The sequence below is a fragment of the Miscanthus floridulus genome, chromosome 10, assembly GCF_019320115.1.
Source record: "Miscanthus floridulus cultivar M001 chromosome 10, ASM1932011v1, whole genome shotgun sequence".
NCBI classification, from domain to species: Eukaryota; Viridiplantae; Streptophyta; class Magnoliopsida; order Poales; family Poaceae; genus Miscanthus; species Miscanthus floridulus.
The window spans coordinates 92,504,729-92,530,257 of NC_089589.1; the positions used below are offsets into that span (position 1 = coordinate 92,504,729).

The following is a 25,529-nucleotide window of genomic DNA, read 5'->3' on the forward strand; positions in this document are numbered from 1 at the left end:
TCGATCTATTTTGTTTCTTCTTTCCCAGCATTAGCTAGCGTCGTTGTTGTTCGACGACAGACATTATAGCCAGCTCTCCTTTCAATTTCCGCAACTTTTTAGCTGTGTGTGATGAGTGTGGGTTTTTTTTTTTGTTAGGAGAAGATGATTGATGAACATGTTATGCGCTAGTGCACATGATTTTTGTTCGCAACTTTTGTACCCAATGAACCGGAATTGGTTGACATGCACGTACGTGTTCAGGTACTGCCATACTTCTGCCAGTAGTGACCTGTAGTATGTTAAGCTGTGTCGGGCTTCAATAGTCCAATCATAGATCACCCCTCCAACAATCATAAACTGTGTCAAGCTGTCAGCTTTGTTTTTGAGCGCGTGTTTAGTTCACCCCAAATTCCTAAAAAATGCTACAGCCATCACATCGAATCTTGCGATACATGCATGGAGCATTAAATGTAGACGAAAAAAAACTAATTACACAGTTTGGTTGGAAATTGCGAGACGAACGTTTTGAGCCTAATTAGTCTATGATTGAACACTATTTACCAAATAAAAATGAAAGTGCTACAGTGGCCAAATTTCCAACTTTCACCCAACTAAACACGCACGAATGATTCAGAATACTTTATTTTGGCAGTAATGCTGCCCTACGGGCTACGGTGAACAACTACGGAGCCTGCAACCCTTTTGCCCAGCATTGTGACTTTTAGGGGGGCGTGCAGCGGAAAGCTAGCGGCCGAGTTCCTCTCAGACAAACCAGATGAAAACGTACTGGTAGTGAATGAAGTCAATAAACGAGATTATATGATTCAATTATCCCTTTACATTAGATCTAATAAGCTGAACCCTTTTTAATCTCTCGTCTCTTTATTATTTTGACCGAATCAGCAGGGGAAACCCCTACTTTTTTTTGCTTTTTTTAATTAAATGAAGGAATAGGGTGTACAAAGGAGTAGCCAAACAAAGAGAAAAAAACAACAGTTACAAGGCATCTAGGCCCAAAACAAAAGAAAATTACATTACAGATAACTATCTCTCCAAGTATTGAGGGGATTCTGTCTTGTTGGCTTGGCTTTGAGACATCTCTTTATTATGTTTGGTTCCCCCTGCTAAAGTTTAGCTATTAAAATCAATGACAAAACTTTAGTCACTCCTGTTTGGTTCTAATGACTAAAAGTGACTAAAGGTCATTAAAGCAGTTCAACAAAGACCAAACTACCCCTAATGAATGTCCAAATCAGGATGGGGGACCAGCAAAAATGAGGGGCAGCCCTTGTCCACTGGGCACTTTAGCCCACTTTTAGCTACTCTTGGGTGACTAATGTAACTAAACTATTTTAGTCCATTTTTAGTCAGTTTGTTTGGTAGTTTAGTAACTAAAGTGACTACTTTAGTAGGGAACCAAACAAGCCCTTATTTAGACGAATATAAGATGGAGTAACAGATACGTTTGCAAGAGCCTGCTCAACTTACGTTTCTAGGCCAACGAAAGTGTCTCTCATGAAACATTGTTAATAATATTTTTATGCATTCCTCCGTGCAATTAATTAGTCAAATGCAGCTATGCATGAGTATTTCCTATCTATACCCACTGGTATAGAAATCATTTTTTTTGCTCATGGTCAAAAATGATCTTCGGAGCCGGTTTTCAAAACCATCACTATGCTAACGATGGTAAAAAGAAGTGATTTTTAAAGGTGGTTTTAAAACTGCCCATAGAAATCGACTTTAGGATGCTAAAAATGGAAGCGTCCCTAAAAATAATTTTTGAATTTTTAAAAAATCATTTAGAAGTTGTAAAAAATATTTTTTTGCATGGTCAGAGACCTAGAGGACTGACCACTATCACAAGATTTAATTTACCTCTACCTCACACGTACCATCTCCTACCACCACAGCACACCGTCATTTGTACTATACATATAATGCAGTCCTTTTGTACTAATATGTATGAATCTTCTAATCAATATTTTGACTCTAAATAATAATCTTAAATAGGAAAATTTTCAACTATAAAGTTTTAGATCTCATCGAGCACATCAACTTTTGATAGAGTGTGTCTCTATCCAAGGTCATTTGAAAACTTCAAAATTCAAAAACTGATAACTTAATTTATATATGGAAACCCTAAACGATCTCAAACAAACTTTTTGTCAACTACAAAGTTTTAGATCTCCTCAAGCTATACAATTTTAATATAAATTTTATCTTTATCCGACTTTATTTTGAAAAAGTTATGAATTTCTTTGTGACATAGCTATTTTTTAAGGGCAATTGACTTAGTCAACCGCCTTGATAATCAATTTCTAGGGATGGTGGTCTTAATAAAACCACCCCTAAAAATCACTTATTTTCATAGACGGTTGACATAAGCAACTATCCCTAAAATTACATTTTCACGGGTGGTTCTTTTAAGCCTACCATCCCTAAAATATAGTAAACCATTAATGAAAATATACCTATTTTCAGGGACAATCGACATAAAAGAACCACCCTGAAAATGTATTTTCAGGGACGGTTTGTAAGCTTTAGGGGTGAAAGTGGTGTGGATAACTCACCAATCCAATTCGAATATGAAATTTTAAGATATGGAGAAGAATTTTTAATATCTATGTGGATACGGATAATTCGAATCTGATGTCGGATGCAATGTAGGATATGGAATAGGCAAAATCCGCCGAATGTGGATCGTCCCCAAATTCTATGCGGATTAACCGATGCTTAAAATAGGATATCCGACACTTTCTCTTGCTTGACTAAAACCAAGAGGAATTAAGGATTTAGAAAAAGCTTGTTGGTGGATAACACTCATTTTGTGATGTGGTTGTTTGATGTTCTGAAAGGTCCTAATATGGCTAGAGGGGGGTAAATAGCCTATTTGAAAACTACAAATCAACTAGAGCAATTTGATTAGTAAGACAAATAGTGAAATGCAAACTTGCTCTAGCTCTACAAGGGTTGCAAGCCACCTATTCAACAATTCTAGTTGCAATGATCAATTTGCACACAATCTACTTGACCACTACTCACTAAGAGCTCTCACAAATGCTACACTAAAGAGCTCCACTAGATATGTTTAAAGCACAAGGCAAGCTGTCAATTCTAATTACACTAAAGAGCTTGCTATATCTAGTTTGTGGAAATGTAAATGAGTAAGTGATACGATTATACCGCCGGGTCATGGAGTGAACCAATCACAAGATAAAGATTAAGCCAATCACCGAGAGAATACAAGTAGCAAGAGACAACCGATTTTCTTCCGAGGTTCACGTGCTTGCCAACATGCTACGTCCCCGTTGTGTCGACTAACACTTGGTGGTTCGGCGGCTAAGAGGTGTTTCACAAACCTCGTCCACACGATAGGACACCGCCAGAACCGACCCACAAGTGAGGTAACTCAATGACACGAGCAATTTACTAAAGTTACCTTTCGGCACTCCGCCGGGGAAGGTACAACTCCCCTCACAATCACTAGAGACGACCACGAACAATCACCAACTCGTGCCGATCCTCCACCGCTGCACCAAGCCATCTAGGTGGTGGCAACAGCCAAGAGAAACAAGCAAAACCTGTAGCACAACACGAATGCCAAGTGCCTCTAGATGCAATCACTCAAGCAATGCACTTGGATTCTCTCCCAATCTCACAATGACGATGGATCAATGATGGAGATGAGTGGGAGGGCTTTGGCTAAGCTCATAAGGTTGCTATGTCAATGAAAATGTGCAAGAGAGTGAGCTTGAGCCAGCCATGGGGCTTAAATAGAAGCCCCCACGAAATAGAGCCGTTGTGCCCCTTCACTGGGCACTCATCGGGCTAACCGGATGCTCTGGCCGAACTGACCGGACGCTGGTCCTCAGCGTCCGGTCGCCCGATGGCGGCCACGTGTCACCTGCGTTCACCTATGAACGTTTGATCTCAACGGTCGAAATGTTGACCGGATGCTTCGACAGAGCTGACCGGACGCTGGACCCTCAGCGTCCGGTCGTTTCCAGTAAGGGTCCAAATCCTAGTTTTGCCGACCGGACGCGTCCTGTCATGCTTGCTCGGACACAGCCCAGCGTCCGGTGCTTAACCCTAACCACTGTGCCGTCTGACAGCTCAACTGGACGTAGCCTTTCAGCGTCCGATCGTTGAGTGACCCAGCGTCCGGTCAGTAGACCAACGCCAGCATCATTGCGACCAACTCTATTTCACCTCTAACTTCTTCACCCTTGTTCAAATGTGCCAACCACCAAGTGTATCACCTTGTGCACATGTGTTAGCATATTTTCTCAAACATTTTCAAGGGTGTTAGCATTCCACTAGATCCTAAATGCATATGCAATGAGTTAGAGCATCTAGTGGCACTTTGACAACCACATTTTGATACGAGTTTCACCCCTCTTCATAGTACGGCTATCAATCCTAAATGTGATCACACTCTCTAAGTGTCTTGATCACCAAAATAAAATGACTCCTATCAAATATACCTTTGCCTTGAGCCTTTTATTTTTCTCTTTCTTCTTTTCTAAGTATTAAGCATTTGATCATCACCAAGTCATCATCATAGTCATGATCTTCGTCATTGCTTCATCACTTGGAGTTGTGCTACCTATCTCATAATCACTTAGATAAACTAGGTTAGTACTTAGGATTTCATCAATTACCCAAAACCAAACTAGAGCTTTCAATCTCCCCCTTTTCGGTAATTGATGACAACCCTTATACAAAGATGTGAATTAAAGTTCAATTGAATCCATGTTGCTTGCCCAAGCATATTCACCATGTGTAAAAGAATATAGACAAGTTTCATGAACTCTATATGGTAGCAATTGCTCCCCCTACATATGTGCTAAGAGTTTGGATTGTAGCTTGCATATATGCTTAGATAGAAAATATAGGAGACAATTTCTACCAAATGATGCTAAGGTATACGAGATGGACCTTTGAAGCGTGATACCAATCGGAGTGCACCATTATACCATCCTTAGCATCATTTATAGCTAGTCATACACAAAAAAACTAGAATACCCCGTAAGATCAACATTAGAAGCAAGGGTCTAGTTTTTATAGAATGAGCATGTGTCTAGTTACATTGGCTTGATACCACTTGGAAATACTACTTTGAAAAAAAGAAATCACTAGTTAGCCTATACATACTAGATTTTCTTTTCATCATTCAAGCCTCTAACTAACATACACCACACATGCATGGATCTTGAATTTTAAAACTTGTGCCATGCAAGCAAATATATGAAATGCACATTCAAATGCATCATATAAGTTTATGAGCTTGCTCCCCCTACTTGTATGCTCAAGATTTTAATTGATCCCTTTCCTTTATCATATCTCTCCCCCTATGTCAAATACTCCCCTATCACTCATATCTTTGTTTCTCTCCCCCTTTGTTAATAATTAGCACAAAAGGTGAGCTCAAATTATAGATAGGTTGGGGTGAAATCATGTAAAATGAGGATCATTGTCCCAATTTGGTTCAATCTAGATCACTTGCAAAAGATATTTAACTCGGTTTGATCCAAGGACAAGCTTCTTCACACCTCAAATAAGGGTTATCTTGTACCATGTTGAGTTAAACACTTATAGCTTATTTTCTAGATCAAACACTAGGTTTACAAGCCCACAAACATGTCATATGCTACCACTAGATCATTTCAAACATATAAGCAATAGTGGTACCATACAAGCATCAAATTCATTTGATTTTCATGAATGAGCCTAGGACATGATAGGAATGACTAGATGCACTAAACAAGTCCTTAGCAATGGATGGATGACATGTCAATCAACTTTTACCTTGCTTTGCTCGAAGGAGAGGCATGTCATATAATGGGGGGTGCATCAACACATATTGGAGAAGTCAAGTATGTTCAATTCATTCCTTAGCTTACAAAACCTCTTCTCATCAAGTGGCTTGGTGAAGATATCGGCAAGTTGATCTTCGGTGCCCACACTCTCAATGCAAATATCCCCTTTTTGTTGGTGATCTCTTATGAAGTGATGGCGGACATCTATATGCTTTATTCTTGAGTGTTGAACCGGGTTGTTGGTGAGCTTGATGGCACTCTCATTGTCACATAGCAATGGCACTTGCTTGAATTTAATTCTAAAGTCACTCAAAGTAGCCTTCATCCAAAGTAATTGAGCACAACAACTACCGGCCGAAATATACTCCGCTTCGGCGGTTAAAAGTGCTACACTATTTTGCTTCTTTGATGACCAAGACACAAGTGATCTTCCTAATAGTTGACATGTGCCTGATGTGCTCTTTCTCTCTACTTTGCATCACGTATAATTGGAGTTCGAATATCCAATCAACTCAAATCTTGCTCCTTTGGGATACCATAATCCAACATATTGTCTATGCTTCAAGTACCTCAATATTCTCTTAGTTGCCTTCAAATGACTTTCTCTTGGTGAGGCTTGAAATCTAGCACACATGCATACACTAAACATCACATCCGGCCTTGATGCGGTCATATAGAGTAGGCTTCCAATCATAGTCCGATATATCTTTTGATCCACCATGTTGCCACTAGCATCACTATCCAAGCTTCCATTTGTCCCCATTGGTGTACTAATAGCTTTACTATCATCCATTCTAAACTTCTTGAGCATGTCCTTGATATACTTGCCTTGACTCACAAATGTGCCATTCTTCATTTGCTTGATTTGAAGACAAAGGAAGTAACTAAGCTCTCCAATCATGGACATCTCAAACTCACTTGCCATCATCTTGTCAAACTCCTCACAAAAATCTTGATTTGTTGACCCAAAAATGATATCATCAACATAGATTTGCATTACAAACAAGTCATTTCCAAGTTTCTTGGTGAAGAGAGTGGTGTCAACCTTTCTTATCTTGAATCCCTTAGAGAGTAGGAAATCCCTCAATCTCTCATACCATGCTCTAGGCGCTTGTTTTAATCCATACAAAGACTTTCTTAACTTATAAACATGGTTGGGTTTCTTCTCATCTTCAAAACTGAGAGGTTGTTCAATATACACAAGCTCATTGATGTACCCATTGAGAAATACGCTCTTCACATCCATTTGGTACAACTTGATGTTGTGGGCACAAGCATAGGCTAACAAGATCCTAATTGCTTCCAATCTTGCAACCGGGGCATATGTTTCTCCAAAGTCAAGACCTTCAACTTGTGTGTAACCTTGAGCCACTAATCTTGCTTTGTTCCTTGTCACTATCCCATCTTGATCTTGCTTGTTCCGAAAGACCCACTTGGTTCCTATCACATTATGATCCTTAGGCCTCTCAACTAACTCCCATACTTGATTTCTTGTGAAGTTGTTTAGCTCTTTATGCATAGCATTGACCCAATCAACATCATTCAAAGCTTCATCTATCTTTTTAGGTTCAATGGATGACACAAACGAGAAGTGCTCACAAAATAATGCCAATCTTGATCTAGTTTGCACACCTCTTGAGATATCACCAATGATAGTGTCCAATGGATGATCTCTTGCAACATTGGTTGGTTGAAGCACTTGCACTTGATTGCTAGTATTTGATTGATCACTTGGTTGAGATGATGAACTAGCCATTTGTTGATCTTGCGCATTGTCATCACTTGTACTTGCTTGAACTTGATCATGAGAACCACTAGCTTGCACATTTGAGTTAGAGAGCACTTGATTCTTGTCATCTTCAACATCAATCACCTCTCTAGGCCTTATCTCACCAATGTCCATGTTTCTCATTGCCTTGACCAATTGAGTACCTTTTACATCATCTAGATTCTCATCTTCCTCTTGGGAACCATTTATTTCATCAAACTCCACATCATGAACCTCCTCAAGAGTGCCACTAGCCAAATTCCAAACTCTATAAGCCTTGCTAGTAGTGGAGTATCCAAGCAAGAAGCCTTCATCACATTTCTTCTCAAACTTGCTCAATCTAGTGCCTTTCTTCAATATGTAGCATTTGCATCCAAAGACCCGAAAGTATGCAATGTTTGGCTTTCTTCCATTCAATAGCTCATAAGGTGTCTTCTCCATCATGGGGTGACAATAGAGTCAGTTGCTATAATAGCAAGCCGTGTTGATTGCTTCAACCCAAAATGAATGACTCACATTGTACTCACTCAACATTGATCTTGCCATATCAATCAAGGTTCTATTCTTTCTTTCAACTAGCCCATTTGATTGAGGAGTATACTTGGCCGAGAATTGATGTCTAATTCCAAATTCATCACATAACTCATCAATTCTAGTGTTCTTGAATTCACTACCATTGTCACTTCTTACTTTCTTGATGGTTGTTTCAAACTCATTGTGAATGCCTTTAACAAATGATTTGAATGTTGCAAACACATCACTCTTATCAACTAGAAAGAACACCCATGTATATCTAGTGAAATCATCCACAATCACAAATTCATATTTGTTTCCACCAATGCTAGTGTATGTGGTTGGTCCAAACAAGTCCATGTGCATCAACTCAAATGCCTTAGATGTGCTCATCATGCTCTTTTTAGGATGTGTGTTACCAACTTGTTTTCCGGCTTGACATGCACTACATAGCTTATTCTTCTCAAAAGTGACATCTTTCAAGCCTCTAACTAAGTCATGCTTAATCAACTTGTTCAATTGTTTCATTCCAACATGACCAAGCCTTCTATGCCATAACCAACCTATGCTAGACTTAGTGATCAAACATGTTGTCAATTGAGCTTCTCTAGCATTGAAATCAACTAAGTATAGATTCTCATATCTAAATCCTTTGAATATCAAGTTAGAGCCATCTACACTTATGATCTCTACATCATCCACACCAAATATGCACTTAAAACCAAGATCACACAATTGAGCTACCGACAATAGATTGAAGTTCAAGCTCTCTACTAGTAGCACATTGGAAATGCTCAAGTCATTGGATATTGCAATCTTACCAAGCCCTTTGACCTTGCCTTTGCCATTATCACCAAATGTGATACTATCAATCCCATTGCTCTTGTTTTCATTGATTGAATTAAACATTCTTGAATCATCGGTCATATGTTGTGTGCACCCACTATCAAGCACCCAATGCCTTCCTCCGGCTTTATAATTGACCTACAAGAGAAGATCAATTCTTTTTAGGTACCCAAACTTGCTTGGGGTCCTTATAGGTTAGTTACCAAGGTCTTTGGTACCCAAATGGCCTTCTTCTTTGGGCCCACAATTGGTGTACCAATGAACTTAGCCTTCACACAATGGTACCCTTATAAAGCATGTAACAAGAATCAAATTTGATTGAGGATACACAAGGTAGCTTGTTCTTGTTAAACTTGCAATGTTGCTCTACATGGCTAACTTGCTTGCATCTATTGCAAAACCGACTATTGCCCTTCACAAAGCTAGCTTTGGGAGTGACAAAGGCCGCCTTGCCTTTCTTGGGGGTATAGCCTAATCCCTCTTTGTTGAAAGAAAATATTTGACTACCCAAGCACTTTAGCAAGTGGGCTTCTCCACCATAGGCATTGCCTAAGGCACGAGTGAGCTCATTCACCTCCTTCTTGAGGGTTTCATTTTCCACCATTAGTGATGTATCATTCATAGGTGGAGCGGTAATGGTTGTGCTACAAGAAGTGTTAGTAGGAGCAACTATAGTGGGCATAAAAGAATCATCAATAATATCACATGTTAGTCCCACATTACATGTAACTATCACTTGCTCCTTCTTGGCTTCCTCCTTCTTGACTTGCTCAATGAGAGAGGAGTGAGCTTTTTCAAGCTTAGAGTGAGTTTTGCCAAGTTTCTCATGGGCTTCCATTAGCCTCTCATGAGTGGTATTGAGCTCATCAAAGGATTGCTCAAGAGTTTTTAATTTCTTACGCAATTCTTTGCACTCTTTTCTCTTCATCTCGTTGCAAGCGTGCACTTGCTCACACATGTCCAAGAGCTCCTCCTTGGTGTACTCCTCCTCATCATCATCACTCCTACAAGAATCACTTTCACATTCATCATCACTCTCATCATATTTTATCTTGGTAGGCTTTGCCATGAGACATGTCGATGGAGTGTCGAAGATGGAGAGCTTCTTATTGATGGCGATGCTTGCTAATGCTCTCTTGAGATGTTTCTTGTCATCATCACTAGAGCTATCATCATCCAAAGAGCCATCACTATCCCATGTGACCACATAACCTCCTCCTTTCTTCTTCTTTTGGAAGGTCATCCTCTTCTCCTTCTTTTCTTTCTTTTCTTTCTTTTCTTTATTGACCTTCTTGTGTTTGTTCTTCTCATCTTCATCATTGTCACTATTGTAAGGACAATTAGCTACAACATGATCGGGGCTCTTGCAATTGTAGCATCTTCTCACATATTCTTTGCTCTTGATGTGATCTCTTCTCTTCCTTGCACCATAGCCCTTCTTCTTTATGAACTTGCCCATCTTGCGCACAAAGAGAGCCATAGCTTCATCATCAATATCACTTAGATCCTCATCATCACTTGATTCTTTCTTGGACTTGCCCTTGTTTTTGTATGATGATGAACTAGCCTTGAATGCTATGCTTTTCTTCTTCTTGTCTTCTTCTTCCTTCTTATCATTCTTGTCATCCCCTTCCCTTTCCACACGGTATGTCTCTTGTGTGATGACATCACCTAGTACTTGGTTAGGGGTGATATCCTTTAATCCTCCTCTTATGATAAGCAATCTCAACATCTCAAACCTTTGAGGTAGGCACATCAAGAATCGATGAGAGACATCATCATCCTTGATCTTCTCTCCCAAAGCCTTCAAGTCATTGATAATTACTTGTAATCGATGGAACATCTCCGGAATGCTCTCATCATCCTTCATCTTGAAGCTTGTCAATTTATTCTTGAAGATATACAACTTGGCACTCTTCACCGCCGGTGTGCCCTCATATGTTTCTTCCAATCTTGTCCACACCTCATTTGCTCTTTCACAATCTTTAATTTACTCAAACACCTTAGAATCAATGGCATTGTATATGGTGTTGATAGCCATTGTGTTGCATTGCTTGTTGGTCTTATCTTGGTTGGTGGGATTGTCGGGATCAATGATAGCATAATCATTCTCGGTCACTTCCCATACTTGATCATTGATTGAACCAAGATACATTCTCATTTTTCTCTTCCAATAGTCATAGCTTGTGCCATCAAAGAACGGTGGTTTGCCCTCCACATGGTTGAACACAACTTGAGCCATAATTTGACACCGAGGTTGTTAAGCCTTTAATCAAACGGTGACCACGGCTCTGATACCACTTGAAAGATAATAATATGGCTAGAGGGGGGGGTGAATAGCCTATTTGAAAACTACAAATCAACTAGAGCAATTTGATTAGTAAGACAAATAGCGAAATGCAAACTTGCTCTAGCTCTACAAGGGTTGCAAACCACCTATTCAACAATTCTAGTTGCAATGATCAATTTGCACACAATCTACTTGACCACTACTCACTAAGAGCTCTCACAAATGCTACACTAAAGAGCTCCACTAGATATGTTTAAAGCACAAGGCAAGCTCTCAATTCTAATTACACTAAAGAGCTTGCTATATCTAGTTTGTGGAAATGTAAATGAGTAAGTGATACGATTATACCGCTGGGTCGTGGAGTGAACCAATCACAAGATGAAGATTAAGCCAATCACCGAGAAAATACAAATAGCAAGAGACAACCGATTTTCTCCCGAGGTTCACGTGCTTGCCAACACGCTACGTCCCTGTTGTGTCGACCAACACTTGGTGGTTCGGCGGCTAAGAGGTCTTTCACAAACCTCGTCCACACGATAGGATACCGCAAGAACCGACCCACAAGTGAGGTAACTCAATGACACGAGCAATTTACTAGAGTTACCTTTCGGCACTCCGCCGGAGAAGGTACAACTCCCCTCACAATCACCGGAGACGGCCACGAACAATCACCAACTCGTGCCGATCCTCCACCGCTGCACCAAGCCATCTAGGTGGTGGCAACCACCAAGAGAAACAAGCAAAACCCGCAGCGCAACACGAATGCCAAGTGTCTCTAGATGTAATCACTCAAGCAATGCACTTGGATTCTCTCCCAATCTCACAATGATGATGGATCAATGATGGAGATGAGTGGGAGGGCTTTGGCTAAGCTTACAAGGTTGCTATGTCAATGAAAATGTGCAAGAGAGTGAGCTTGAGCCGGCTATGAGGCTTAAATAGAAGCCCCCACAAAATAGAGTCGTTGTACCCCTTCACTGGGCACTCATCGGGCTGACCGGACGCTCCGGCCGAACTGACCGGACGCTGGTCCTCAGCGTCCGGTCGCCTGATGGCGGCCACGTGTCACCTGCGTTCAACTGTGAACGTTTGATCTCAACGGTCAAAATGTTGTCCGGACGCTTCGACAGAGCTGACCGGACGCTGGACCCTCAGCGTCCGGTCGTTTCCAGTAAGGGTCCAAATCCTATTTTTGCCGACCGAACGCGTCCGGTCATGCTTGATCGGACACAGCCCAGCGCCCGGTGCTTAACCCTAACCACTGTGCCGTCTGACAGCTCGACCGGACGTAGCCTTTCAGCGTCCGGTCGCTGAGTGACCCAGCCTCCGGTCAGTAGACCGACGCCAGCATCATTGCGACCAACTCCATTTCACCTCTAACTTCTTCACCCTTGTTGAAATATGCCAACCACCAAGTGTATCAACTTGTGCACATGTGTTAGCATATTTTCTCAAATATTTTCAAGGATGTTAGCATTCCACTAGATCCTAAATGCATATGCAATGAGTTAGAGCATCTAGTGGCACTTTGACAACCGCATTTTGATACGAGTTTCACCCCTCTTTATAGTACGGCTATCAATCATAAATGTGATCACACTCTCTAAGTGTCTTGATCATCAAAACAAAATGACTCATATCAAATATACCTTTGCCTTGAGCCTTTTGTTTTTCTCTTTCTTCTTTTCCAAGTATTAAGCATTTGATCACCACCAAGTCATCATCATAGTCATGATCTTCGTCATTGCTTCATCACTTAGTTGTGCTACCTATCTCATAATCACTTAGATAAACTAGGTTAGCACTTAAGGTTTCATCAATTATCCAAAACCAAACTAGAGCTTTCATGTTCTAATTTTTTAACTGAGAATTTGATAGATGTTATTACTTATTGGTTAATAACTTATCATTTGTGAGTGAAGTTACCATGGCAGGTGTTAATTGTGTCGGCGTGATAGCAACAACATGGAATGCGATGCAGGATTATTATCCATTTCTTATTCTTGGTTCTTTACTAAATCATTTTCCGACAGGCATAAAATTCTCTATGTATGCACATATTACTCGACTATTTAAATTTGTCTCGGATCCAATTCCTCTCCATATTTGTACCTGTTCCGACATTCGAAAAAAAAAATCTACATCCGTATCTACATCATGTATTATCCGCTCCGCTTCGAATCCGACTAAAAAAAGTGGATTAGGATATGAGGAGGCATTATCCACTCCGATTCATTTTCATTCCTAGTAAGCTACAGTGCCACTGAGCTAGTTAAAACAGTTTGCTGTGTAGAGCATCTTTGGAAAAATAAGAGACGCCTATAAAAATGTTTTTTACTAGTGACCTATGATTTTCATGCTTCGGTAAAAGTCATTTATAGCAAATTTGGCCGGATCTTCTTTTGAAACATCAAGTATTTTGTGAACCATGGAGTAGTTGCACCCCGATCATCAAACTTTTTTTTTTTTGCTTTGAATTATAGCTCTCCCTATCAAGGAAAAAGGAAGTTCACATAAGCCTCATCAATAAAAACAAAGAAAAACAAAGACGCTTGACACACGGGAATAATTGAGGAAGTCCCTGTCCCTTCTTTCCGTTTCAAGAAAAGGGTTGTGTGGTTCATCCCAAATTTTGAATCCTCGAAGAAACTGGAAGGTTCGTTCTTTCCTGTGGTCAGCTTCACACTAAAATCGCTGAGAAAATTCTCTTTACAGTGATGTATCTATTGGTACTGTTCTCAGACAATTTCTTTTTTTCTCAAACAAAATACGAAAGCATATGTTCATATACACATGTGCATAGTCACATAATACAACACGCATACTCTACCTTATTAACATCTCATTAGGTTGGCTGATCTTGGCATCTTGACGTTGATAAACTTAACTAAAAATCTTTGTGGACAAGTACGTTTGTCTACCACCGAAAAAGTAATAATTAACCAAAAATATGAATTTCTGTCTCGAGCTTGGTTTTCTTTTTTATTTTTTTCTTAATTCATTTGTTTGTCAGGTTGCACCCATGTCTGAGCTCGACTAATTAAGCATCCTAAAAGAAGTACTCCGTACATTCTATTTTGATATGTATTTAGATATAATAACATGTCTAGATACATAGTAAAATAGATGAACCAAAAAAGTCAAAATGACTTATAATTTGGAACGTAGGGAGTAGCAATGTAAATTCACCTTTTCTATTCCTGTTCTAAGGATTTGGAGCCAACCTTCATTCCAGCCAAACATCAGCACTAACAGAATGATTTCATATAGATGAACCAATCATGGAGCTTCGGTCAGGTGTTCTACCGCTGCCTATATACTACTTCGTCCATCCCAAATTATAAGATGTTTATTTTTTTTGACCCCAAGTTTGACCACTCGTCTTATTCAAAAAATATATGCAAACATAGTCAAATTTAAGTCATTCTTGAAGAATTTTTATTAATAAAGCAAGCCGCGACAAAAGAAGTGATATTTTGCACAAATTTTTGAATAAGACGAGTGGTCAAACTTGATGTCAAAAAAGTCAAACGTCTTATAATTTGGAATAGAGGAAGTACAAAGTTAGTGGTTCGGTTATGAAGCAAGGTTGCGTGTGATGTTGCTAGTTCCCAAGCTGATGTTAGGCATTCATGCAGTGGGATGGATTCTAGAAATGGGAGCATGCCTATGAGACAATGCAACCGCAACCATGGTAGAAAGCCCCATATTTGGAGACAAACACTGATGGAGGATTACATAGCAAGGGTTGGGTAGGGAGAGAAGTTGTTATCTGTCGAGGAATGAAGTAGTCACTTTGTTGAGGACAATATTCATAGTTCGCGCTCTTGCACACCAACGCCGTTGAAAATGACACCTTCGCCTGATGCCCTCTAATGTCGAGCGATGTGCTCCTTGGCTCTAGTGGAACCGCAAACAGAGGATTATTAGGTTGTCAACCAAAAAATATTAATTGGTGGATTAAGTCATCAACTCAAAACCAAAAACAAAAATTAATTGGGTAAACTAGATTAGTATTTGGGTCAATCACGAATATGACAGAACCAATGTCATTGACAAGTAAACATTGGTATAATATGTTTTTTTGCCTCTATATTTACTTGTACGCTGTTAGTTTGGTTTGGATAAATTTAACAATCTGAACCATATAGAGCATATGAAGCAAATTCTAAACAAATAATCGGTAATAATGAGCTCAATGCAGCTATTCCGCAGTTAGTGTTTGTACAGTGTTTTCTGTGTGAGAGACCTGTAGCCAAAGCTAGATTGGGTACCGAATGGGTCCAACGAGGCCTTCCCTAACGTTTCAAGTTGGCTTGTAGTTCCAGCCTCCACGTTTGCAACAGTCTCGAAATCAGCTTGGGTAGAGGTCTCGCGTGATGGCATAGCAGCTTACAGAGGCAATCAGTCTGTTCGCTAAATTTCCAGCCAGAATAATATTTTTCTCTCACACCAAACCAGCTAGTAGTAATAATCCACGATCGTATCAGCACCAGCCGAACAGGCTGAATAACTGCTTGCTTTGACAAAAGGTTGAAACCACCACTCGAAAGTGCATTGGGGCAAAAAAGCAGACTACTCTGTCTGTCTCAAAATACATGATGTTTTTTACTTACATCTTGTTGACTATTAGTCTTATTAAAAAATTTTATATAAATATTATATTTTTTGTCATGTCTTATTTTATTATTAGAGATATAATTTAATAATGACTTATTTTTTTATTATTTGCAAAAAACCTAATAAGACAAATAGTCAACGTGATATCTAAAAGTAAAAAAAAAAACTATGATGCAACAAGAGTAGTATGCGATGTATACATTGTTGGCTCCAAAACTTATGGGGGCGGGGCTAGTGCCAGGACGTCTGGATGCAGGTTCGACGCCTGCACCTGTGGCGCATCGGATGCCTCCGCGCTCGCACAGATCCCGCGCGGGTGATCACGTCTGGCTGCCCGTGACCCATCTCACGCCATCAACTGCGCCCGACCACACGTGACCCATCCCGCATCTCAATCCCATCCTGGCTCTGCACCTGCGTTAAGCCCACCGCGCTCCTTCCTCGTCACGCCTCGCTCCCCCCCGCCTCGTCGCGCTCCTCCCCTCGCCGCGGCACCGTCCCCGCCACGCCCCCATCCTACACCGTGTTGTCTCGGTCGCGTCCTTTCCCGTCCTAATGTCTCATCTCTTCTGCAACATCCATCTGACCGTTGCAACATATGTAGTATACTCCTGAAACATACCTGTATAGTCATTACAACATCCAGATGAAACGCTTGCAACATGCGTCTAAAACAGCTAAAATATTTGGAACATACATTTGCAACATACGTCTGAAACAGCTGAAACTTGTGGAACATACACTTGAAACATATGTATACAACTATTGCGACGTATGCAACACCAGAATCTTTTGCAACATCCAGATAAAATACGCGAAACGTAAAGATAAAACACATGAAACATACATCTAAAACACGTGAAGCATACTGATGTAAAAAAGCTCGTCGACGCAGAGCTCAATGCTAGCGTGGAGTTCGATGCCACGGGATGACGCGGAGGGCGGCGCTAGTCCAGACGCGAGGCACGGGCCTCGGCAGTGGTCGTGCTGCCGCAAATGGCAGCGCTAGTCCTGGCGGGAGGCGCGATTTCGAGCGCGAGGCAAGGTGGACGCGGCGTATCCGCGTCGCGTCGGCGGGGCGCACGACGAGCTGGGCGCGCGGGGTGCGCGTCGCGAGCGAGAGCGCTGCCAGGCGGAATAGGCCGTGCGGCATCCGCCGCGCTCGAGCATTATCGAAACTCATGCATCTGTGCGTGGCTTGTCACTTTATTCTGCTGTTAGCCTGCGCTATGGTTGCCCAGAAGAAAATGGACCGGTAAATGCAAAGCAGAGAAGCAGGGGCCTAGATTGCTTCAAAATTCTAAGTTTTTTTACTCTCTCTCTGTCACATCAATTTTTGGACGTATGTATGGAGCATTAAATGTAGGTAAAAAAAAATAATTAATTGCACAGTTTGGTTGTAAATCACGAGACGAATCTTTTGAGTCTAGTTAGTCTATGATCGGACAAAGTTTGTCAAATACAAACGAAACGTGCTACAGTGTTCAGATTGCAAAAATTTGCAATCTAAGACTGTCTCCAACGGCGTCACCTAAACGCAAAAATGCGTCACGTACAGTGTTTTGGGTCCCCAAAACACTCTCCAACCGAAGACCCAAAGCAGCTACGCATTCTGCGTCCTCGGTGAGTTGGGAGGCAATTCTGCGTCCTCGAAGAGAGCCGACCCAAACCTGCAGTGGTGGGCCCGTAGGAGCCGTCGGTGCAGGGCGCAACCGGCTCGACTCCGCGAGGCAGGTCCGCGGCGGAGCGCGGTCGGCGGGGCGAGGCGGGCTTGAGGACCCTCGTCTGGGAGCAAGGCTGCTCGCGTCTGGGAGCGCCCTACCCCGTGCTTCCCCCGACGCGGCGAGCCCTGCCCCGCGCTGCGGCCCACCTCCCCGCCGGCGCGCGCGGCAAGCTTGCTCCGGCACGACGAGCCCTGCCCCCGCGCGCGGCCCGCCTCCACTTCGGCCACGCCATCCTCCTCACCTCCGCCATTTCCCTCCTCCGCACGGGATCGAGCCAGGCGCGAGCTCCGCCGAGGCGCGGGCGCGGGCGCCACCGGCCGGATCCGGGAGAGGGAGGCTTGGGGAAGAAGAAGGGGAGGGAGGGGGGCCGGATCCGGCCAAGAGAGGGAGGGAAGAAGGCAGGCCGCGTCCGCGGCGGGCGCCGCTTGCTCCGAGCGCCGCTGGCGAGGCGCTGCTGCCGCCTGGGGAGAGGAGAGTGAGGGAGCGTGGGGATTTAGGGCTCATCATTGGAAAAGTCAAGAATTAGGTGTGTCGGAGATTTGGGTCAGCCCGTTGGATTCGGTCTAAACAAGGCCAGGGTACGTAGAATCCAAGCCGCAGGACTGGCAGGGGAATCCAAGCCGGAGCGTGACATCAGCCTACAGCCGCGCCGCCATGTCGTATGTGTAGTGTAGCCTTGTGTGCACCCAACCCAACGCGTAGAGCCCCGGCAAGACGTGTCCGCATCGAGCACCGTCCAACTCAAACCCCAACGGCCGGATCCGACCCGGCGTGCTCTACACATCCGTCCCGTCACCACCCATCCCCTCTTCCTCTTCGCTTTTTCCCCCAAATCTCGCGTGCTTGTCTCCGTGTCCTGCTCCGCCCTGCCGCTCTCGCCCCCAGCGCGTGCGCCTCCGATCCGGCGGGTTCCGGCGCTGCGGCCGTCGATTGACGCGATTCGTCTGGCAGGGTACCGGCCGGCGCCTGCGCGCGCTGCGGATCGAGCACCGTGGTCGCCGGATTTGGGCGCCGCGGACGAGACCTAGCTAGGCGTCGGAGTTTGTGACGGAGCTTCGGCCGTGGGTTTTGGTGGAGGGGAGGAGGAAGGGAGCGGTCGGTCTCATATGCGCGTGACGGTCACGCCCAAGGACGAGGAGAGGCTGGTCGGCTTGATGGCGCGTGAGCGGCCGCGGTCCGCGGTGGTTGCGGCGGGCGGAGATTTGGTCACTGCTCCCGGCGGCGGGGGCGAGGGGTCGGATGGGGACTCGTCGGGGTCGATAGAGGAGATTTCAGCTGACGACTTCAGGAAGGACTCGTCGTCGGCGTTGGGGCGGGCGCGGCGGCGGCGGCGGCGGCGGGGCAGAGATCTAGGTCTTGGGTGGGCCCGCCCGCCGTGGGTTACATGGCACGGAACTTTGGGCACGCCTTCAACAGCTTCGCGTGGTCGCAGGCCGTGCGGAACAAGCCGCTGGGGCTGCAGCCACCGCCTGCCCCGGACGAGGACGAGGTGGAGCACGCCGTGGACGCTGCCTCCGATGGGGAGAAGGAGGAAGGCGAGATTGAGGAGGGGGGAGGCCTGTGGAGGCCTCGGCCTCGCCTGCTCGTGCGCAGCCTGAGACCATCGACTTGGACGCTGATGCGCCGGAGAAGTCAGAGTCGGTGGCTGGCGACGGCACCGCCGGTGCTGTGCCTGCCTCGGCTGCTGAGGAAGAGGAGGTGAACCTTGATCAGCGTGTGGGCAGTATACTGGAGGAGCTCGAGATGGTCTCCATTGAGGAAGCTGAGAAGTATGGACGGATGCTTCATGTTTTTGCTGAACAAATGCTTCGTTCTCGGATGAAGACTGAGAAAGCCGGTTGTAACTGCTGCAATGTTGTGCAGGTCGTTTGAGGGTGCATGTGGACGACTGCATACCTGCTTCGAGAACCTGAAGCCGCTGTTCCCGGAACTGGAGAATGGGAGCCCGATGGCTATCCTTGAACCCCTCATGCAGCAGGCGTTTATTGGAATTGACACACTCACCACTGTAAGGCCTATACCAAATGTTGGTTGGTTCCCTCCCTTGATGTAGGGCTGATGCTTGCTGCGTTGCATTACTGCAGGTGGCAATTTCGTATAACTTGCCGAGGAGTGAGCAGAATAAGACAACACTTTTGAAGTATGCAATTGATCTCCAGCTAATTATTTACAGATGAAAACTGCCACCACCACTTTTGTAACTGACACGATGCCCATTGAATGATGTAGGTTGTTGTTCCACATAAAGAACAGATATTCAGACATGCTGACGCCTGAGCAGCGAGATGAGGTTAGTAATGTCTCCATTCCGTTTTGTTGCTTATGTGCTGAATGCTGAAGCCGCAACCTCAAATTTTTGTCTTGTTCCTGTGTATCAGCTGGACAGTCGCGTGAGGAAGTTAGTTTTTGGAGAAAAAGATAATGTCAGTGACCCAAGTACCAGTTGTGGCACCAATGCGATAAACGTTTTGGCTCCATCTGGGCAGGTTTCATCCTCAGGAGGACTGCCATTTGAATCAGGTGCAGCAAATCCATTTAGTAGCTTGCCGAGGTTGGAAGTACCTGCCAAAAGGATTAGTCCCTTGTTGGATCTTCATGTAGATTATGATGAGAACAGCTTACCCTCGCCAACCCGGGATAATGCACCGCCTTTTCCTGTGCCAAAGCCTATTGGTTTTGGAGCATTTCCAATGGTACCTGAGAAATTATCTTTCCCAGAAAGAGTTGAGCCTGCAAAGAATTCGTTATATCCATCCTTAAATGATCCTCTGAAGGCTGTCTCCTCATATCAGCAGAAGTACGGGCAGAAATCTGTATTTCCAAGTGATGATCTACCAAGTCCAACTCCATCTGGTGATGAGGGTAAATCTGCAGATAAAGGTGGTGACATATTTAGTGAGGTTTCCAGCTTCCCTGTTCCAAAGAGTATTCCATTACCAAGTACAAGCCAGATGCCTGCTTCTCAACCTAGCACAGTCAGCAGCAGTGGTATTAGTTATGCATCTGGTCCACCTGGTTTTGCTAAACAAATTGAGCAGTCGGCTGCAGGTCCAAATCACGCAATAAAGGCAGCATCTAAAAGTAGAGATCCGAGGCTCAGGTTTTTGAACCGTGATTCTGCTGGTGCTACAGATGTGAATCGGCGTGCAAATTTTTCAGAACTGAAGGATGGGAACTTGGGTGGAGCATCCGTTGGTAACCGTAAACACAAAGCAGTTGATGATCCTCAGGTAGATGAAAATGCGTTAAAAAGATTTAGGGGTGGAACTGCGAATCCTAGAGACATGCAGCCTACAGGGAATCCCAATCAGCTTATGAACATTAGGGCTCCTACAAATAGTAGCGGTTTCAATATGAAAACTTTGCAACCCCCTCAAACGACTGCTCCACATGTCAGTGCAGCTCCTGCTGTCCCGTTGCCTTCTATGTTGTTAAAGGACATTGCTGTGAACCCAACATTGCTTATGCATTTGATCCAAATGGAACATCAAAAGAAGTCAGCATCAGAAACTCAGGGTGGCATGTCTGGTGGGATGACCAACAATGGAATTGCAGGCACGGTTTTCACACCTGGCAATGCTCCAAAGACCACAGAAGCTGCACAAGTCCCCTCTGTTAGGCCACAGGTTCCAGCACAGGCACCTCCTTTGGTAAAGCTCTTTGTACTGTAAGCGTCTTCTGTTCATACTTGTATACATCATTTATTTGCTTGATAGCTATTTCCTTTGGATCATTATGTTCTGTATTTTTTATTGTGCTTATTAAGGGGTTAAATGATTAGAACCTGGGATTGTCTTTTGTGATCCCATGTTATCTCGTATGTTGTGTTAGTCAATAATTTTGTGTGCTATCTTTACATTTAATGCCAGCTCTTTTTAGACTATTTTACTAACTCCAACTTTTCCTATTTCTGTAGAACTCACAAAATGATGGTGGAATCATTCGCATGAAGCCCCGTGATCCACGGCGCATCCTACACAATAACATAGCACAGAAATCTGATGCAATGGGCTTGGAGCAAGTGACTAATGGAATTACCCAGCCAGACTCTCAGGGCACCAAGGACCAGACTAGTTCAATGCCTTCTCAACCAGCTTTGCCGTCTAGCATTGCAAGGCCATTCGGCAGCACAAAACATGTTGATCCTGTCTCTAATTCACAGTTGGCTGCTACAGCTATTATGGCTCCTACACAACAAGCTTTGGGCAGCATAAATAAGGTGGATCCAAGACTAGCAGTTGAACAGAATGGACAAAATGCTGATGCAACAACAAATGATGCTTCTGCAACAGCACTTGAAGCTACGCAGCCTGTTAACCCATGGGGTAATCTTGATCATCTCCTTGATGGATATGATGATAAACAAAAAACTCTGATACAGAAGGAAAGGGCAAGAAGAATAACAGAACAGCACAAAATGTTCTCAGCGCGAAAGCTATGCTTGGTGCTTGATTTGGATCACACCCTTCTTAATTCTGCAAAGGTATATATTGATATTTTGGCCTATGAGGCTATGAGTTTAAAGTTGTTTAATTATTTTTCTGTTCATGCGGTCCATACCTTTTCAGTTTATAGAAGTGGAACCCATTCATGAAGAGATGTTACGGAAGAAAGAGGAGCAAGACAGGACTTTGCCAGAACGTCATCTCTACCGTTTTCATCATATGAATATGTGGACGAAGCTAAGGCCAGGAATATGGAACTTTCTTGAGAAGGTTTGTTGTGTTCGTTTTTTTTTTTTGTGCAGAATTGAGTGTTTTTGCTCTGCTGTTAATCTTTGACCTGTGATGATTTGTGCAGGCTAGTAACCTATTCGAGTTGCATTTATACACTATGGGAAACAAACTGTATGCTACCGAGATGGCCAAGGTTCTTGATCCTACTGGGACCTTGTTTGCTGGACGAGTCATATCAAGAGGTGATGATGGTGATCCCTTTGACAGTGATGAGCGAGTGCCGAAAAGTAAAGATCTGGATGGGGTACTGGGTATGGAATCTGGAGTCGTGATCATAGATGATTCTGTAAGAGTCTGGCCTCATAACAGGCACAATTTGATAGTTGTAGAGAGGTATGCGTCAATGCTTTCGTTCTTCCTAATGAACTGTTGTCAAATGCATCTGCCTAATCCCCTTTCCATGTGATTTTCTGCAGATACACCTATTTCCCGTGCAGCAGACGTCAATTTGGGCTTCCTGGACCATCACTTCTAGAGATTGACAGAGACGAGAGGCCTGAAGATGGTACCCTTGCTTCGTCACTTGCGGTATGGTACTTTTTTCTCAACATATGAACCAACGTGTGAACTTTGATTATATTCACGTGGTTCTCATTCTGGAAATAGGTCATTGAGAGAATCCACCACAATTTCTTTTCACATCCTAACCTCAATGAGGCTGATGTGCGGAGCATACTAGCATCTGAGCAGCGGAGGATCCTTGCTGGTTGTCGTATTGTCTTTAGCCGGGTTTTCCCAGTTGGAGACGCCAGCCCCCACTTGCATCCTCTGTGGCAGACTGCAGAGCAGTTTGGTGCGGTCTGCACAAACCAGGTTGATGATCGGGTCACTCATGTTGTTGCCAACTCCCCTGGGACAGACAAGGTGAATTGGGCATTATCCAAATGCAAATTCGTGGTGCATCCAGGATGGTGAGGAATATTGCTACTTCTGTATACTTGAGTATTTTCTTTTATATTTTATGACCTTATTTTCTAACTTCTCAAGATAACCCATCACTTGATTGAAATTCTGTATCATGTTTGCCATAAACAGGGTAGAAGCTTCAGCTCTGTTGTACCGGCGCGCCAACGAAAATGACTTTGCAGTCAAATAACACCCGCCCTGAGCCCCAATTCATCATATAGGCTCCAGGGAAGAATTCTTCTCAGGATGGGATATGTTCATGGTAACCTAACATGACTAAAAAAACCATAACAACATATCTAAAACCGGACCATAGTAAGAAGGAAAACCACCACCAAAAGAATTCCAGGCCCTAAAAGAAATGGTAACGAAGAAAACGCTTTATGAAAGCCTGGAAGAGGGGACTGGGTCTGTGGTGGACCTCATTACCGAGGTGGTGAATATTTGGTCAAGATGTCTTTTAGAAAGAGCCAACAAAGATGCGCGAAAAGGTGAAGATGCGCAGATGCTCACCGCCTCGTCCTTTGTAACATGTAAAAGTGGTGCAGTTTTGGTAAGAGTCCTAGGTTCAGAAATGTTGCTTCTGGCCAAAGGGATTTGGCGGTTTTTGCCGTTTTGGTAGCTGCCGCTGCTGGTCGCCCATCGAAAGTGTGACCTGAACTGACAACGGCGGGGCAGGGCATTTATAGGATGGGTTTGCTATGTCAGTATTTGTGTGTGTTGGCTCGGGTGTAAGCTGGTTCCGTCTGTGCCGTCGAACGCTGCAAAGGCACGTGGACAGGGACACCTGGAGCTGCGCCTGCTGCTCCCCTAAACGTACTCTCTTTTGAAAAGAACCTTTTGTTCAGTTGGTTCATGTGAAGAATTCATGGCGTCAAAGAACCGGTTGGTCCAGGTAAACGGGTTGAAGAATTAATGGCGTCAGAGAAGAACGCAGAGGTTCTGGTTGCTAGTATGTGGAAGGTGGTTATTCCGAAAAGGAAACGCGTGACAGGGTGAGTGTCAGCGAATCTAGTGCCACGTCATGAAAACTAACTGCATCGTCTTCTAACTGAAAGGGCGAAAAACCGTTATGGTTTAACCGTATCTGCGAGAATTGATTCTTTTGGGTTGATAATTGCTGCCGGTTTTTTTAGTGTTTGTTTTCCAAACAAGCTTTGGTTTGCGGCCTTACTGACAAGTATGTTTTGGCCATTTTGGTTGTTTCAACTTTCAATGGGATTTGGAGAAAGATCATCCGTGCTAAAACTTTTCTTGCAACTTTCAACTTCATACGTCAAGAAAAACATTTTTTCTTTTGTAAGTAAAATAGAAATGCTATTTTCAGAAAAATCTCCACATTGAATCTAGGATCACCATTTTTGCATCATCACATGACCATGTAATGACTATTTACTATCTTTAGATATACTTATAGTCAGATATACTTGATAACCATTTTCTTTAGAACAGTCATGTTACTGCTTCACGGGACTATATATTAAAAGACTAATCATTTTATAGAACAAGTCATATGGTGAAACTTTCCTTAAAAAATGTTAAAACTTATTGTTTCACATATTATAAACAAGTATTCACAAGAAAATATTAGCATAAAATGAACATGGAACAATGCATGATCCATACAAATGCCATGTTGTAATATTAAAAGCAGATCTAAGATTCTTAAACTTTCTCTCTAAATCATCATTTGGAGAGTCATTTGTAAAAAAATCACTATCTAATTTTGACTAGCAAGAAATCTGAAATAGAGGGTAATATTTGGTACTTTTTTTCATTAAAATTTATATTCCTATTAATTAGGAAGGATATAAAGATGCTCTTATGCTTTAAGGGCGTGCAGAGTGTATAAGGTAGAATCAAACTCTAAGAGCATGCGGCTGTATAAGGTAGAATCAGACCTTAAGGTACAATGATGTGGTTAAGGCCCAAGTGTTCCTTTCAAAATAAGGGCCAAATGTTGTTGTGCATAAGATCATAGATACTCTTTGTTCCAAAATTACAGTCGTTTTAGCGTTCATAAGACGTCCTACAAAAACTATCGTCGGGCTACTATTTTTTAAAAAGAGTTTTACCTCTGCTTTTAAGAAAGCAATGTGATACATGATTCTGCTGGGGCTATCGGCTACAGAAACAAAACCAAAAGCGCTAAGCCTAGTACAACACTTAGATTTCAATGACATCAGTAGGTGTAATAGCGCTAGGCTAGAAATTCTTGAGCCAACGCGTGACTGCATCCTTCACTTGATCTGAAGCGCTTCCTGTCCCATTCCTTAAGCAAGATTCTCCAACTCTGGATCAAGGATATAGCAACTTAGATCA

The 25,529-nt window shown here is 43.2% G+C and overlaps 1 pseudogene; it reads left to right on the forward strand.

Moving 5' to 3' along the window:
- The first annotated feature begins 18,394 nt into the window (after window positions 1-18,394).
- On the forward strand, window positions 18,395-24,455 carry LOC136486866 (RNA polymerase II C-terminal domain phosphatase-like 3; annotated as a pseudogene).
- Window positions 24,456-25,529: the final 1,074 nt, after the last annotated feature.